Genomic DNA, 16,354 nt, shown 5'->3' with positions numbered 1-16,354 from the left:
CAAGCATTCCTAGTGAGTAGGTACACCACCAACACAAGGAGCCAAGTATGCACGCGCGCAGGTGGTGTACTTACTGCAGTTGCTATATGCTGACGTAACTTGAGTTGACATAAGTTGTAGCGTAGACATGGCGTCAGCCGTACCCTGTCCTGTGGAGTTGTGCAAGCAAGACAGATGATATAAAGAGCCTCCTTCTGCTCTTTGTCCCTGAGCAGAAACGGAACATACATGCAGTTCTTGAAGTCCCAGAGACTAGCAACAGGGCCCTAGCTCCTCACTCCCCATCAACTCTCCCACTTTTGTTCTCCCCTAAGCCATCCTTGTGAGCACTTATGCAAGTTGCATCGGAAGATGAGACTATTCATGGGAGTAAGTGCTTTTCAGCTTGCATAAGGGTTCCACATTCCAGCCCTAAATCAACCTACCACTGAAGTGCAGCCACCAGGGAATGAAATGCCGTTTAACAGCACACAGCACAACCATACAACAGGGTAGGCCAGGAGGTGAAGAAGAATTCTATGCCCAATTATTACTAATAATTATTGTTTATATTACATTCTCTACGGCGGTTGGGACCCCATTGGGCTAACGCATTGTACAAACGTAATAAGAAACAGTCTGTACCCTGCACAGCTTACTATCGAAACAGAGTAGACAGAAAAAGAGTGAGAGAAAGGAAGTGTTAGTATCCCATTTCACAGATAGGGAACTGAGGCACAGAGATTAAATCTTATATATTAAAAAGTGGCTAGGGAATTGGAGCTCTTACATTTTTTGGATGCCAACTAGATATACCTTTGAGAAGAGCCAGACTTTCGTAAATGCTGATCACCTACTCTCTGAAAAATGAGGCTTTTTTAAAGTGTCTTAGGTCGAACACCCAAAAATAGCAGCACCAAAAATCACTAGTCACTTTTGAAAATGTGGACTTTAGTGATTTCCAAAGGTTACTCGAAAAGGCTGTCAGAAGTTAAGAAGTCTCAGCCCTTTAGCATAACCATAAGACCATCTTTATTCTCAAAACTATGAGACAGATTGAGGCAGACAGAATGCAGTTACCAAAACTAGTCATTGGCCTTATACCTCTATTCTTGCAAAAAAAAAACATGGGATCTTTAAAGACAACAAAAGCATGCAGTATTTATAAGACTTTCACCACATTGTCTCATCTTTTACGAAGTGTACATTTCAACCACAAAGTAAGAATTACGAGTATGATGAATAATGCTGGCTTCAGGCTGACGGTATCATGTAATGGTACTGAAACAAAACATTTTGAGCTTTCAGGAGGCCACATAGATTGGAAAATTACATGTAGACTGTTTTATTTATGGCCCATTAGTTCAAAAAAGACCTTGAGGCAAATTTATTAGAAATTAAATGAAGAACATTTGTTGCATCCAATGAAGTGAGCTGTAGCTCACGAAAGCTTATGCTCAAATAAATTTGTTAGTCTCTAAGGTGCCACAAGTACTCCTTTTCTATTTGTTACTAAATGAAACTTCTCCTCTTTAGCATGTATTCCCTGATGGAATGCATTCACTGCTTGGTTTGTTCTGCAAATAATTGGCGAGTTTCTTTTCACAAGAAGCTCTTTAAAAGCATGACAAAAGATGTTGTAGGTTTTGAGCTCAAACTTCAAGCCAGAGCTTCTGAACTATAGCTGGGCAAAACTCCAAGGTCATGTCTAGACAAGCAAAACGATGTTGGTCAAAAATGTGTGAGTTAATACATTTTTAAACATGAGCACATGTGATGGGGAAGCCTATGATGGGCCACACCCAGCTAATACATTTCTAAAGGTGTGAAACTCTATCTACACTACTGTTTAAGAATGTGCGAGGTAACATGTTTTAAAACACAATGTATTTACCTCATCCAAGAGCCCTCAGGGGGTCTTAGCCTGGGAAAGGACTAGGGTGTCAAACCCTTCACGCTTTGCTACAGCTTCCTATCCGTTTCAAGATATGAAAGCATGGTGGAGAACTGCATTTAGTGGCACATCCTAAACCCTCGCCAAGTCTGAGCAGCCAGACTGGGTGCTGTGCAGACACATTGGAGTCCCAGTGGGGACAAACCCTCCCTTGGGCACAGAGCAGCCATGGAGCTGCTCCACAAGACTGTCTCTTCCCAGTGGTGGAAGCAGCCTCTGTAGGTCCTTACACAGCCCACCTCACAGGTGGGAGGATCCAGGGTGTGACTTGAACTCTTCTTTACACAGAACCAGCCTATCAGCAGCTCTAGGGAGCCCCTGGCAGGAACTAGCGCTTGGCACAGCCCCCAAGGGAAAGTAGCAGTGGGAGCAGGACCTGCCTTTCCCTGGTGTGCATACTGCCCCTGGAGGCAATGTCTTGTCAGTACAACACACTCAATGTCACTGCTACAGAGTGAGCTGTATTCCACTGTCTCAGGCATAAACAATTAAACTTCCAGCTGGGTTCGAAGAGCCCAAGCCAAGAAAAATAAGCTTTAGTGACTGTCGGCTCCACACACCTCCACACACACAGCTGCAGAACTGCAGAAGCTACTTCCTATTCAAAGGGGAAGTGGCCCTCTCCAGCAGCTACAGGAAGTTGGACATTCCACAGCCACACCTTCGACCCTGTCCCTACAGACAGCAGCCATGCTCCTGGGAATGGTGAGTCATCAAACATCCTGGCATGGGGATGGGGACTTCCTGACTGAGTAGCAACTAAAAAAAGAAGTGTCAAGGCTTCAGCTGGTTGGGCTCAATGGAGATGCAACAATGTAACTCTGGGCAGAATTTGCCTTGCAGTTAGAATTAGTTAGCAGTTTGGTTGATGCTGCACAAGCCAGAAATGGTGTCTGTCTCTTTTTTAATTGACTCTGCCGGAGTAATAAGTAGCAAAAAATTATTTTGATCACTAAATTCAACAGACATGTCGCTACATATACCAACTGAAGAGCTACTGAGTTAAAAGACCCCATTGTTCACTGTAGCTTTGTAGAGAAGAATGACACTTCGCTACAATACACCTTTATTTTCTCTAACCATTTGTGCATGCTGTACCCCAGAAATATTGCTCAGGGATACATATATTTAAAATTCCCTAGTTATAGGCATTTCTATTTCTATAGTATTCTTCATCACAGAATCTGTGCATCTAAATAGGCAACATGAGGGTCTGATAAATATCAGTTCCTCAAGAAAAGGTGTGCTTTCATAAAGGTTGGGGGGAAAACATGCTCTGGGCATTTGGTGTTACTGTGAGGTGATCCTTTAAGACTGGGTATTGGCTAATAAATTCTATACTGATAATATATAATAGCAAAAGAGAGAGAGAAAGAAAATAAGAGACACCACATATGAAAGGGTGAAGAAAGAAGTTTTCTGATTAGACTTTATAAGAGATGAGGAGTCAATGAAGTGGGGAGATACTTACTATTATCTCTCAATTAAGAAGAATCAGCAACAATAAATAACATCCATAATATACAAACAGAGAAGCTAGAAGCTGGTGAGTTGCAAAATAACGGAAAGAAAGATTGCCTATTTTAGCAGCTAGCACCACCTTCCTCAGTGCAAGAAAAATACCTTACCCCGATATAGTATTTTATTTCAGCAAACACACCTGATTTGAAGCAATTCTCTTGCTGCAGCAGACAAGGTGGTGGTGTGATCTTTTTAGGGCATCTCTGTCGTAGAAGGGTGCAGTGTTTGTGCTGTGTCATTGGAAGAGGTACAACCAAAATTCATTTTGTCTTAATAAAAATAACTCGGGTCAAATTCTGTTACCCCTCCAACTCCCTGAAATCCGTGGGGTTGCATGGGTGTAACAGAGGGACAAATTTGTCTCTTGGCATGTAACCCGCATGCCTCCACTCCCTGCTCCTGCCCTACCCTACCCTCTTTCCTTGCACATCTGGGTTTGGTTGAGTTAAAGTGCTCTTGTTCATGTTTCAGGCAATGAATTGTGAAGAAGACTAGATAAATTGGACCAGATTGCCCCCCTCCACCACCATTCCATGGCAGAATGTGTGGGAGAGGTAAGAAAGAAGAGCTAGTGAGTTGTCCCCAGATACTTATGTTCTTGGAGTGGGGTAAGGTTGAGGTTTGACCCCTTGGAACTAGCCAAAGATCCTGCCCTCAGAAACTCAGATGTCAGTGGATCGGCCAGGGGCACAGCCAAAGGCTACCTATCTGCTTGGAGGGCCTGTGTCTCTACACTGGATCAGGTAAAACTGGCTGCCCGATAACACTCTTCCAATGGAGCTGTCCCACCAAGGCTTAGCTTCCTGCTGCTGCCCCTGAGACCTCACCACACGGCATGAAGTAGGGTTCCTGGGGAAGACTTTCCAGTGGATTTCCTGCAGGGTTGGCAGGAGGATGATGCACAGTCCTTCAGTCAGCCCTGGAAAAGAGTGGACATTCCCCCGACCTCCCTTCTTCCTTGTGGAAGGGGGAGAACCACACATGGACGGTATCTTCCCCACACAGACTGGGGAGAGGGAAGCAGATGACTGGGCCCAGTATAAACACCTCAAATGTATCAGTATCATTCAGGCAACATTGTTCAATACAGTTTTGTCAGTGTCCCAGATTTGAGCTATGCATCAAAAACAGGGGCCATATTGTCCCCTACAATAGTAATTTTGGCACAGGAGACTGGAAAGTCTGCGTGATTTGTAGTCCCAGATCTTCCACTAGGTCAGTCCCTTCTATGCAGCTTCCTAGATTTGACGGTTCAGCGAGTCCCCTAAACCCATGAATTCTCTAAGATTCTCTACTATCTAGAGCCAGATATGTCCATTCAGTCTGTAGTGCCCCTGCTAATACCCTGCACGGGTGGTAGATGGTTGATGCCACAGAGAGCAGCCATCCCCGTGATCTCTTTGCCTACCTGGATTTGCCCATATAGCAGACTGTGCCGTGCACCCACAGATGGGCTGCTGTGAGATAGGTAGGGAAGGGGGTTTTTATATCTCCCTCATTACCATGCTCCTGTTTCACAGCCTCTCGGCTGGGATTGACAGAAATCCACAGGATCCCAGAATGCAATATGGCCCCATGTATTTAATTTTAAAATGTCTAGATTAAATCCCATATCATAAAGCTTGTCCAGCCCAACAAACAGACAAGCCAACCAACCATCTGATGAGAGATTTTGTTTTTCTGCCAGCTACCTAAATGACTCCTCTGCCCCTTCCCCCTGCACTTCCTACCCTGAAGGAATTATCAAGAAACACTGCTTCCGAGGGACAAACAGAGCTGATGGGGTTTCTTCTGCTTATGTGCAGGAGTTCACAAACTTTTTTTGCTGGGAAAATATTTCAGGCTGTGATGACCCCCCTCCCCAAAGTGACTAACCTCCCCCTCCACTCCCTCCAATACCATGCCACCTTTACTTCTTCAGAGCTGGGCTCCTGGCCAGCAGTCACCACTCTCTGGCTGCACAGCTCTGAAGGTAGCTCAGAAGTAAGGGTAACAATACCGCGACCCCCCTACCTTAGGTTTGTGACCCCCTTTTGGGTCAGGACCCCCAGTTTGAGAAATGCTGTGCTAGATACACATACACAGCATGTATTATTCTTCATTTTGCTTTGGCGTACATTTTAATTGGCAACCCATTAGCTTAGGGAGGAACAGCAGTTGATTGAGGCTCTCAAAATACGGGTAGTGATCAATGGCTCCATGTCTAGTTGGCAGCCGGTGTCAAGTGGAGTGCCCCAGGGGTCGGTCCTGGGGCCGGTTTTGTTCAATATCTTCATAAATGATCTGGAGGATGGTGTGGATTGCACTCTCAGCAAATTTGCAGATGATACTAAACTGGGAGGAGTGGTAGATACGCTGGAGGGGAGGGATAGGATACAGAAGGACCTAGACAAATTGGAGGATTGGGCCAAAAGAAATCTGATGAGGTTCAATAAGGATAAGTGCAGGGTCCTGCACTTAGGATGGAAGAATCCAATGCACCGCTACAGACTAGGGACCGAATGGCTAGGCAGCAGTTCTGCGGAAAAGGACCTAGGGGTGACAGTGGACGAGAAGCTGGATATGAGTCAACAGTGTGCCCTTGTTGCCAAGAAGGCCAATGGCATTTTGGGATGTATAAGTAGGGGCATAGCGAGCAGATCGAGGGATGTGATCGTTCCCCTCTATTCGACACTGGTGAGGCCTCATCTGGAGTACTGTGTCCAGTTTTGGGCCCCACACTACAAGAAGGATGTGGATAAATTGGAGAGAGTCCAGCGAAGGGCAACAAAAATGATTAGGGGTCTAGAGCACATGACTTATGAAGAGAGGCTGAGGGAGCTGGGATTGTTTAGTCTGCGGAAGAGAAGAATGAGGGGGGATTTGATAGCTGCTTTCAACTACCTGAAAGGGGGTTCCAAAGAGGATGGCTCTAGACTGTTCTCAATGGTAGCAGATGACAGAACGAGGAGTAATGGTCTCAAGTTGCAATGGGGGAGGTTTAGATTGGATATTAGGAAAAACTTTTTCACTAAGAGGGTGGTGAAACACTGGAATGCGTTACCTCGGGAGGTGGTAGAATCTCCTTCCTTAGAGGTTTTTAAGGTCAGGCTTGACAAAGCCCTGGCTGGGATGATTTAACTGGGAATTGGTCCTGCTTCGAGCAGGGGGTTGGACTAGATGACCTTCTGGGGTCCCTTCCAACCCTGATATTCTATGATTCTATGAAAATACCAGTTGCCGTTCACCACTGAGCACAGTTCTGAGTGGGCAGAGATGAGATTATTCTCATTCAACCTCTTTAGGACTTCTAACTGTGTGACTCAATCACTGTGTGCTGAGAATTGTGAAAGAAAGACAATTGTGAAATGGTAAATTTCTACAAGTATATATCTAATCTCTCTCCCCACACACTCGTACACATACAGACCTGTTACTTGAAAGGAAGATAAGGAACAGAGCTCCTTAATTTGAACAGAATGACAGAGAGATTGGCCCCCATTTTGGTAACCTCCCTGAAAGGGAGGACCAGCTCCTGAGATGATATAATTAAACTGCTTAGAGAGGATATATGGCTGGTGGTGCTTGGATGAGAGGAAAGAAAGGGAGTGGCTCAGTTCACTCATTCCAGCAGACACAAGGACAAAGAGCCTTCTGGGGACACCAGAAAGAATATGGAAAGCACCTGGATCTATTTACCCACTGAGGAAAATTAGCTTTCATTTGTATCCCCACTAGGTACCTTCCCAGGCAAAAAGCACAGTTCCAGGATGCGAAACATGTCCAAAACTCTCTTTGTTACAACCAAGGCAGTAAAACACCTTTCGGAGTGGGGTGAGCGGCTGCTTTAAAAGCAAGCCATTCCCAAAGGAAACTGAAACAATTTATAGTCCTCCTTTGCTGTCTAATGTGTTTGATTTGCCTACACACTTTCATATGTCAATCCTCTCACTGTCTGCTGGGGAATGTTTAAAGAAAAAAAATCTTAACTAAAAATGCACAACAATATTTCTGTTTATACTTGGTTTTGTAACCCATCCACGCTGTAAAAGAGATACAGATGTGGCTTAATCTCCTGGACAGTGTCCCTTGGACTGCTTCTGCTTGTACGTGCCCTTCTCATTCGGGGTTTCTAAATGTGAGCACTGTGTATGTTTCTACTAACCATTCGCTAATTACTCACTTGCAACTGCACTCTCTTAGGAAATTGATCCGTAAGCATCGCAGATCCTGGGTGGTTGACACAGCACTTCTTTTTATTTCCCAGTTAAATGTTCACATATGTTGTTCTTCTTGCAATCTTCACAAAGGCCCGGATTGTGCACTGCTTTGGGTACTAAAATGAGCAATGCTGGCTGATCTTGCCCTTTGCAAAGCTGTGTTTTTCTTTTGAAGTCAAACAAAGGCCTTTGTGTCCTAATGGAAAGAATGATTCTAGAAGGGAAACCACAAGGTGTAAAAACACATTGCAACCCAGAATCCACTTCCAAGCCCTATGCTGCTGTCCTAGCTAACATGCCCTTTTGCAGCGTTTCAAAAGGGACTATCCTCCTTGCTAATGAAGATGAATTTTAATGACAGTTTCTCTGCAGATCTGGGGAGCTGGAACCAATCCTATATTTCGATTGCCTAACACTTTCTATTATAAAAGACTGTTACAAGTTTTTTAATTGAATTTTATTTTTTTATTTTTTGAGGTGCTCTCATATGTCCATTGTTTGCAGCAGGCCTTTGAAATTCATCAGGGGGGAAATTTTAGGGCTAGAGTTCGTTGTCCGATGAAATTCCATTCAGGGTTAGTTGAGGTATAAACTGTTCAAAAATCACCATATCCCTTCTCTTGCTTGTGTTCCTCAGGAAAATTCTGGCAGTAGTAGGCCAAAATAATAACAACCGGACCCACATGATCTAAATAGCTTTGCCCATTCCACAGCCAAGCACCAGCAGCGACGCACACTGTGCTGGGAAAGCCGGAGGCTATGTCTACGCTACAGCTTATGTGGGCATAATTTATGGCATAAATTACATTGACATAAGCGCCAGTGTGGACAGTGGCCTGTCGGTGGGAGAGCTCCTCCTGCTGACATAGCTACCGCCGCTCGCCGCGGCTGGAGTAAATAAGCCCATGGGAGAGTTCTTTCCTGTTGGCGTAGAGTGGCTACATTAGAGAGCTTACAGCAGCACAGAGTGTGTCATAATATAATAATATGTGGGCGTGTGCAACGCAGAGGTGTAATGCATAATCTTTCACCTTTAGACAGGCTACCCTTTTTTAAGCAGTTTGTTTGCACTGAAGTTTTCTAACTTTCATATAGGTACCTGGGACTTATAACCATATATTTTGGGGGGCACAGTCTTTGATGAGAGCCCAATCCTGCAAGCCTAGTACACACAGCATCCCCGCAGTCTTCCACTGCAGTTCTGACCACATTAGGCTTCTTTTTATAGCATGCCACTGGTACTGAATTCTATGTTCCTCTGTAGTGTTTAAGTGACAACTATTGCAGATACTGTGGGGAATGGTTCCATATCTATATTTAAGATAGATAATTGCCAGTAGATATTGTCAAAACAGCCAGCAAGGATATATTATAGAGACAGAACCCAGAAAGAGACCCTCAGGATATCCATTAATAAAGTTCTGCCAAATGACAATTCCCTCCAAATAAATACGAAATTCCAACATTTATTTAAAGTCCTTTCCACTCTTCATCAATATTTTTAACTTATAAACCTATGTGCTGTGACGTACTATTAGGGCTAACCTAAGGTTCCACCATGTGTGTGTGTGTTCTGATATTTAGTTTCCCGAACTGACCCACAGGCAGAACGTCTCCAAAGTTCAGTAATAGATGGTTTTGTAGCATTTAACAAAAGGAACTTCCCTTCTTTAATGCCTTTCCCCCATATTTATCAAACTGGCAATAGTTTAAATGGATGCCATTGGCTAGGTGAGGTCACTCACTGCAATCCTATTGACGTTAATGGGTAATTTAGAGCAGAATCTGATTCTTTTCATAAAGCTTCCGATAGCAGGGTCTTCTGTAGCTCCAACTTTGGATCCCAACACATATGGTAAAAAACAAACAAACAAACAAAAATACCGAACAAAAATCCAGACGGTAGTTGGCATCAGTGAGGTATGGCACGATTAATTTGTAACTGAGAGCCAAATTTGACACCATTTATACTGTTGAAGTCACCTATTGTAACAAGTAACTACATCCCTTGGGAAAGACAGCTTATAAAGTTGATCCTGGGCTTTTCTGTGTGACTCTGTGCCTAAAAAGAACTGGCCTGTGGTTAAGACAATAGGATCAGGAAAGTCCCAAGAATACTTAGATATGAAAAACCACCAGTCTTCCCTGATTCGCTGAACAGCAAACTTTCAGAGATGCCCAGTCAAAAAAATCGTCATGAAAATATGTCACCATCCTTGTACAGCTGTACTAACAATGCTCTTGGGAATTAGGAATGGTATTATTCATCCAATTTACAGATGGGTAAACCTAGGTATAGAAAGGTTAAGTGGCTTACCCAAGGTCACCTAGTGAGTCAGTGACAGAGCCATGAATAGGATCCAGGAGTCTTGACTCTCACAGTCCCCTGCCCTTATCACTAGACATATGGGTTTAGTGTAAAGCTAGAATAATACCACTGAAGTTAATTAATCTTTTGGCTAAAACTGGTCAATTCCTTGGAGATACTCCAAATGTAAATCAATCTAATGGAGAATAGAATATGGCCTATTGCCTCTTAAATAAAAACATCTCATACAGTGTACAGTTTGTCTCTTAATCATTCTGTTTTGCTGCTCAGTTATAAATTTATTAAAATCATTTACCATGATCATGTCAGTGAGATTGAGTAATGGGCACTTACACTAGGTTTATAAGACAAGGTTATGAAACTGGTTCATATCGTACAAGATAAGCCTGGGACAAAGTAAACAGCATTACAAATGATTAGCCAGTTTGACTCCAGGTTTCAGCTACAACAATGCCTTTTATATGGAAAGTCTGCAAACAGCAATGAAAATTCTAGTGTGTGACTGCAGTTAATACTGCAGTTTATTGTCGGCACTTTGCTCCTCGCATACTTTTAAGAGGCTGGCAATAAAATGTTACTGTTCAAGCTCATTTAACAAGGCTATCACATGACACACACAGGTCAGAATTCATAACTGTGACAATAACATAATGCAGCACACCTTCATTTTTGCATACTATCTTCTGTATAAACTACAGGCCTGATTCTTTTCTCACACCGGTTTTGCACCAGACTGGAATAACTCTATTGACTTCAGTGGAGTTATTCCCAATTTACACTGGTGTAAGTGAAAGGAGAATCCGTCCAATTCTCTTCTCACTTACACCAGTGTAAATTGGGAATAACCTCACAAAACACATGATAGTATGAAATACTGCAGTTACACAGTACTGTGCAGGAACAAGAGTTACTGGCCGGAGAAATGAAGAGGACTAGGCAAGGAGGGAAAGGTGTGGTTGATGGCCATCTGAAAACTGAGGGTATGTCTACACTACGAAATTAGGTCGAATTTATAAAGTCGGTTTTTTAGAAATCGTTTTTATATAGTTGATTGTGTGTGTCCCCACACAAAATGCTCTAAGTGCATTAAGTGCATTAACTCGGCAGAGTGCCTTCACAGTACTGAGGCTAGCATCAACTTCCGGAGTGTTGCACTGTGGGTAGCTATCCCACAGTTCCCGCAGTCTCCGCCGCCCATTGGAATTCTGGGTTGAGATCCCAATGCTTGATGGGGCAAAAAACATTGTCGCGGGTGGTTCTGCGTATATGTCGTCAGGCCCTCTGTCCCTCCATGAAAGCAACAGCAGACAATCGTTTCGCGCCTTTTTTCCTGAGTTACCTGTGCAGACGCCATACCACGGCAAGCATGGAGCCCGCTCAGCTCACTGTCACCGTATGTCTCCTGGGTGCTGGCAGACGTGGTACTACATTGCTACACAGCAGCAGCAACCCATTCCCTTGTGGCAGCAGACGGTGCAATAGGCCTGAAAATAATCGTCATCATGTCCAAGGTGCTCCTGACCAGACACGGGCACAAGAGTGCCTGGGCAGACATGGGCACAGGGACTAAATTAGGAGTGACTCGACCAGGTCATTCTCTTTAGTCCTGCAGGCAGTCCTACTGAACCATCTTATGGTGAGCAGGCAGCAGATGAGGATGGCTAGCAGTCCTATTGCACCATCTTCTGCTGGGCAGGCAGGAGATGAGGATGGCTAGCAGTCATACTGCACCGTCTGCTGCCAGCCAAAGATGTAAAAGATAGATGGAGTGGATCAAAACAAGAAATAGACCAGATTTGTTTTGTATTCATTTGCTCCCCCCTCCCTCCCTCTGTGAAATCAACAGCCGATAATCGTTTTGGTGAGGTCTGTCAGGGGCTCCTTGAAAACTTTAATGGAGATTCAGTCCTACCTGAAATACCAGAGGGAAGGATAGCTTAGTGGGTTGAGCATTGGCCTGCTAAACCCAGGGTTTTGAGTGGTTTCAGAGTAACAGCCGTGTTAGTCTGTATTCGCAAAAAGAAAAGGAGTACTTGTGGCATCTTAGAGACTAACCAATTTATTTGAGCATGAGTTTCGTGAGCTACAGCTCACTTCATCGGATGCATCCTTGAGGGGGCCATTCTGTGTGACAGTTGTTTTTGTTTCTCCTTGATGTAAAGCCACCCACTTTGTTGATTTTAATTCCCTGTAAGCCAACCCTGTAAGCCATGTCGTCAGTCGCCCCTCCCTCCGTCAGAGCAACAGCAGACAATCGTTCCGCGCCTTTTTTCTGTGCAGACGCCATAACATGGCAAGCATGGAGCCTGCTCAGATCACTTTGGCAATTAGGAGCACATTAAACACCACATGCATTATCCAGCAGTATGTGCAGCACCAGAACCTAGCAAAGCAAAACCGGGCAAGTAGGCGACGTCAGCACGGTGACGAGAGTGATGAGGACATGGACACAGACTTCTCTCAAGGCATGGGCCCTGGCAATGTGGGCATCATGGTGCTAATGGGGCAGGTTCATGCAGTGGAACGCCGATTCTGGGCCCGGGAAACAAGCCCAAACTGGTGGGACCGCATAGTGTTGCGGGTCTGAGACGATTCCCAGTGGCTGCGAAACTTTCGCATGCGTAAGGGCACTTTCATGGAACTTTGTGACTTGCTTTCCCCTGCCCTGAAGCGCATGAATATCAAGATGAGAGCAGCCCTCACAGTGGCGAAGCGAGTGGCAATAGCCCTGTGGAAGCTTGCAACGCCAGACAGCTACCAGTCAGTCGGGAATCAATTTGGAGTGGGCAAATCTACTGTGGCGACTGCTGTGATCCAAGTAGCCAATGCAGTCACTGAGCTGCTGCTATCAAGGGTAGTGACTCTGGGAAATGTGCAGGTCATAGTGGATGGCTTTGCTGCAATGGGATTCCCTAACTGTGGTGGGGCCATAGACAGAACCCATATCCCTATCTTTGCATCAGAGCACCAAGCTGGTGAGTACATAAACCGCAAGGGGTACTTTTCAATAGTGCTGCAAGCACTGGTGGATCACAAGGGACGTTTCACCAACATCAACGTGGGATGGCCGGGAAAGGTACATGATGCTCGCATCTTCAGGAACTCTGGTCTGTTTCAAAAGGTGCAGGAAGGAATTTTATTCCCACACCAGAAAATAACCGTTGGGGATGTTGAAATGCCTATAGTTATCCTTGGGGACCCAGCCAACCCCTTAATGCCATGGCTCATGAAGCCATACACACGCAGCCTGGACAGTAGTCAGGACCTGTTCAACTACCGGCTGAGCAAGTGCAGAATGGTGGTAGAATGTGCATTTGGACATTTAAAAGCACGCTGGTGCAGTTTACTGACTCGGTTAGACCTCAGCGAAACCAATATTCCCACTGTTATTACTGCTTGCTGTGCGCTCCACAATATCTGTGAGAGTAAGGGGGAGATGTTTATGGCGGGGTGGGAGGTTGAGGCAAATCGCCTGGCCACTGGTTACGCCACCAGGGTGGTTAGAAGAGCACAGGAGGGCACGGTGTGCATCAGAGAAGCTTTGAAAACCAGTTTCATGACTGGCCAGGCTATGGTGTGAAAGTTCTGTTTGTTTCTCCTTGATGAAACCCCCCCGCCCCTTGGTTCACTCTACTTCCCTGTAAGCTAACCACCCTCCCCTCCTCCCTTCGATCACCGCTTGCAGAGGCAATAAAGTCATTGTTGCTTCACATTCATGCATTCTTTATTCATTCATCACACAAATAGGGGGATAACTACCAAGGTAGCCCAGGAGGGGTGGTGGAGGAGAGAAGCACCAGGAGGGGTGTAGGAGGAGGGAAGGACTAGGCCACACAGCACTTTAAAAGTTTAAAACTTTAAAACTTATTGAATGCCAGCCTTCTGTTGCTTGGGCAATCCTCTGGGGTGGAGTGGCTGATTGGCCAAAGGCCCCCCACCCCGTTCTTGGGCATCTGGGTAAGGAGGCTATGGAACTTGGGGAGGAGGGCAGTTGGTTACACAGGGGCTGTAGCGGCGGTCTGTGCTCCAACTGCCTTTCCTGCAGCTCAACCATACGCTGGAGCATATTAGTTTGATCCTCCAGCAGCCTCAGCATTGAATCCTGCCTCCTCTCATCATGCTGCCGCCACCTTTCAGCTTCAGCCCTCTCTTCAGCCTGCCACTTACTCTCTTCAGCCCACCACTTACTCTCTTCAGCCTGCCACCTCTCCTCCCGGTCATTTTGTGCTTTCTTGCACTCTGACATTGTCTGCCTCCACGCATTCGTCTGTGCTCTGTCTGTGTGGGAGGAGCTCAGAGAACATTTGCTGTGTTCATGAGCTCAGAGAACATTTCATCGCGAGTGCGTTTTTTTCGCCTTCTAATCTTCACTAGCTTCTGGGAAGGAGAATATCCTGTGATCCTTGAAACACATGCAGCTGGTGGAGAGAAAAAAAGGGACAGTGGTATTTAAAAAGATACATTTTATAGAACAATGGGTACACTCTTTCACGGTAAACCTTGCTGTTAACATTACATACATAGCACATGTGCTTTCATTCCAAGGTCGCATTTTGCCTCCCCCCACCGCGTGGCTAGCCTCTCCCCCCTCCCCGTGGCTAACAGAGAGGAACATTTCTGTTCAGCTACAGGCAAACAGCCCAGCAGGAATAGGTACCTCTGAATGTCCCCTTAAGAAAAGCACCCTATTTCAACCAGGTGACCATGAATGATATCACTCTCCTGAGGATAACACAGAGAGATAAAGAACGGATGTTGTTTGAACGCTGTTATACCAATAAAATAAAAACCAGCAGGCTCTTATTAAAGAGGAAAAGGCAAAATACCACATTTATTGTGAATACAGAAAGAATCATAGTAAGCAGTTAGTTATAGCTATAACATTCCATTCAATCTCATATTTATTCACACATTCATTCATACAAACACACACACACAGGTTCTGCAAGGTTGTTATCATGGTTACCAGCCTTAGAGTTGCTCATGCCAAGCCACTGGCCAGGTGGCCTGGACATGAGGAGGGAGCAGGGCCTTGTCAGATGCTCATCTGATGCTCCTGGAAGTTGGTTTGCAGAATCAGACCCCAAAGTTCTCACTTTCTAGAGTCCATTTTTATAGGAATTTCTTCCTATGCCAGTCTATGGGAATTGCTTCATCATGCTGTTGCTGAATCAATCAGCAGATGGCACATTCCTGATGGCTCCGTGCTGCTAGATGTTATCTTGTTCTTTGGTTCTCCCATTCTTGAGACTGTTGGGTGGATTCCAGTCTGCCCCCCGGGGGTCCTCTGGTTATTTCCACTTGACGCCTTCTTCAGCCGATGGACACTGGATTCTTAGGCTGGCACCTCCCTGATCATTCAGTTATTATCCACACCAAGCATCCATCCACATACATCCTCTATCTCTATTTTAATCACAATTGTTAACAAAGCCAGATGACTACAACAAAAGGGCGGGGAGTCTCTGGATGCTGTTTCTGTTGTTACAGAGTATTGCTTTGAGTCTCTCTCTGTGTGAGTGGTTGTTGTTACAAAGAATTGCTTTGAGAACAAGACTCTGTCTTAGAATGTACTAACGCAATTAGCAGCTTGCAAGTTTCACACATAGAGGGAGAGAAACAGTACCAAAAACCAAGAGACCTCTTAATTAGTAATACCCTGGAATTTAAACTATGGGGAATCAAACTCATTTGTGATTTTAATACAGAACTTCTTTAATATGATCCAACAACGCCAGCAAACATACACTGCAATGCTTTGTTCTACAATGATTCCCAAGTACGTGCTACTGACCTGGAGTGGTAAAGTGTCCTACCATGGTGGACAGAATAAGGCTGCCCTCCCTAGAAACCTTTTTCAAAGGCTTTGGGAGTATATCCAGGAGAGCCGTGAATGCCAGGGCAAATTAATCATTAAACATGTTTGCTTTTAAACCATGTATAGTATTTTAAAAGGTACACTCACCAGAAGTCCCTTCTCCGCCTGGCATGTCTGGGAGGCAGCCTTGGGTCGGTTTGGGGGGTACTGGTTCCAGGTCCAGGGTGAGAAACAGTTCCTGGCTGTCGGGAAAACCAGTTTCTCCGCTTGCTTGCTGTGAGCTATCTACAACCTCATAATCATCATCTTCCTCATCCCCAAAATCTGCTTCTGTGTTGCCTCCATCTCCATTGAAGGAGTCAAACAACATGGCTGGGGTAGTGGTGGCTGAACCCCCTAAAATGGCATGCAGCTCATCATAGAAGTGGCATGTTTTGGGCTCTGACCCGGAGCGGCCGTTTGCCCCTCTGATTTTCTGGTAGGCTTGCCTCAGCTCCTTAAGTTTCACGCGACACTGCTTTGGGTCTCTGTTATGGCCTCTGTCCTTCATGCCC

General features: G+C 45.1%; 1 long non-coding RNA gene across 5 annotated transcripts in view; it reads right to left on the bottom strand.

Annotated features, from left to right (window-relative positions):
- Nucleotides 1-13,751: 13,751 nt before the first annotated feature.
- The window catches only part of LOC141982084 (uncharacterized), a 48,821-nt gene continuing 46,218 nt past the window's right edge, over nt 13,752-16,354 (bottom strand). For 2 of the 5 annotated variants that reach the window (XR_012637950.1, XR_012637949.1), the window contains exon 4: nt 13,752-14,400. This is a non-coding gene — a long non-coding RNA (uncharacterized LOC141982084). The remainder of the gene's footprint in view (nt 14,401-16,354) is intronic. The other 3 variants (XR_012637947.1, XR_012637948.1, XR_012637946.1) reach the window with 2 other exon arrangements.

The sequence above is a fragment of the Natator depressus genome, chromosome 2 (assembly GCF_965152275.1).
Source record: "Natator depressus isolate rNatDep1 chromosome 2, rNatDep2.hap1, whole genome shotgun sequence".
In the NCBI taxonomy this organism is placed as follows: Eukaryota; Metazoa; Chordata; order Testudines; family Cheloniidae; genus Natator; species Natator depressus.
The sequence above is the reverse complement of the archived record's forward strand: the minus strand, read 5'-3'. Positions and strand labels throughout refer to the sequence as shown.